This window comes from Priapulus caudatus, unplaced genomic scaffold, assembly GCF_000485595.1.
Source record: "Priapulus caudatus unplaced genomic scaffold, Priapulus_caudatus-5.0.1 Scaffold308, whole genome shotgun sequence".
Taxonomy (NCBI): Eukaryota; Metazoa; Priapulida; class Priapulimorpha; order Priapulimorphida; family Priapulidae; genus Priapulus; species Priapulus caudatus.
This window is the reverse complement of record NW_014577369.1, coordinates 44,886-46,804: the sequence shown is the minus strand read 5'-3', so window position 1 is coordinate 46,804 and position 1,919 is coordinate 44,886. Positions and strand designations below refer to the sequence as shown.

The window sequence follows — 1,919 nt, the reverse complement described above, 5'->3', positions numbered from 1 at the left end:
TGGCGGCGACGTTGTAACTGCGTGTGTGGTCGTCGGCAAAGCGCTTCACCCATTCCTACCACGGTGTGTGCATGCAGGAGCAAATATAGAGAATACTGAACGATTATGGTAGCACGTGGGTGGGTCTTAGAGGGGGGACGTTTCACCCATTCCTAACACGGTGCGTGCATGCATGCAGGAACAAATATAGAGAATTCTGAACGATTATGGTAGCACGTGGGTGGGTCTTAGAGGGGGGACGTTTCACCCATTCCTAACACGGTGCGTGCATGCATGCAGGAACAAATATAGAGAATTCTGAACGATTATGGTAGCACGTGGGTGGGTCTTAGAGGGGGGACGTTTCACCCATTCCTAACACGGTGCGTGCATGCAGGAACAAATATAGAGAATTCTGAACGATTATGGTAGCACGTGGGTGGGTCTTAGAGGGGGGACGTTTCACCCATTACTAAGACGGTGCGTGCATGCAGGAACAAATATAGCGATTTCTGAACGATTATGGTAGCACGTGGGTGGGTCTTAGAGGGGGGACGTTCACCCATTCCTAACACGGTGCGTGCATGCAGCAACAAATATAGCGAATTCTGAACGATTATGGTAGCACGTGGGTGGGTCTTAGAGGCGGACGTTTAACCCATTCCTAACACGGTGTGTGCATGCAGGAGCAAATATAGAGAAATCTGAACGATTATGGTAGCACGTGGGTGGGTCTTAGAGGGGGGACGTTTCACCCATTCCTAACACGGTGTGTGCATGCAAGAGCAAATATAGAGAATTCTGAACGATTATGGTAGCACATGGGTGGGTCTTGGGGGGGATCGAGAGACTCGCCTCTGCATGCTTGCTTCGTGACTACAAGCTTGTAAAATCAATTGCACCGTATTCCACTCGGTTAAACTGAAATAATGTACTCCAAAACATTACGTAATCAAAATCGGATCACAAGACGGTCGCAACCAACGAAACAAAACCTGAAAAAAATCAGTGTATGAAAAAAAAACCGGTTTAACTCCTCTATCGTAATTAACCCTTTCGCTCTTTCACTTGCGCCAGCTCGTTCTCGCCCGCGCATCCTACCGATATCCGTTTCTGTAGCTGATTGGAGACGGTGCGGAATTTACGTGCGTCAAATTAGCCCCCGCGCACGAACCATTGCTTTTCACACTTACCTGTAGCACGCACTTCGCGTAAAGAAAGCTGTCGTTTCCCATAGAGTTGCTTCGGTCGACCACGAAGACGACATCGACGTCAGCGCCCTCTGCAAAAAAACTCAAAAACAAGAGTTGGCTGCAAGATAAAGAGAATGTGGACGCAGCGTCATATCAGAACGCGTGTATCAATATAATCAATATATCAATACTGATATAGGAAAATGGTTATACAAAAATATAATGAGGTGTCAAATTTTAATTAGCGAACTTTCGAGAGTATGTGTCTTCATCGGACTCTATAGCAACAACCTCGAGCTAGTTATATACAACCGAAAAAACATATTGTTGTTGTTAATTTAGCTTGATGGTCATGAATAGACAGACATTGACATGCAGACTTGAAAGATCGCTAATTAAAATTTGACACCGCATTCCATTTTTCCAATATTCATTTTCGATATCTACATTCGTGTGTTTTTGCTTCTATATTTCACTATCAATATTGGTATACGTGATCTTGTCATGTTTAAGCTAAATGAGAATACAGCTGACGGATACGAAGCGGTATATTCAATTTCACTGCCCGGTTTTATCCGGCAGCTCCGGATTACCTGCCCATCTGTTCAGTAGCACGGTCGCTTTTTCCTCCGCATTCGTTCTTGCTAGAAGCTGATCACTTCAAAACAGCAAAAAAACAACGACACCCCTTAACAATATTCCAGCCATGTCCGTGCAAAAGTCTTGTCATTTTTTTGTTCTGTTTGT

General features: G+C 44.9%; 1 long non-coding RNA gene across 1 annotated transcript; it reads right to left on the bottom strand.

Annotated features, from left to right (window-relative positions):
* On the bottom strand, positions 1-1,919 carry LOC106808834. Its single transcript, XR_001393817.1, has 3 exons — positions 1,766-1,919; positions 1,173-1,261; positions 1-55 (listed from the first exon to the last, which is right to left on the bottom strand). It is a non-coding gene; the product is annotated as an uncharacterized LOC106808834 (long non-coding RNA).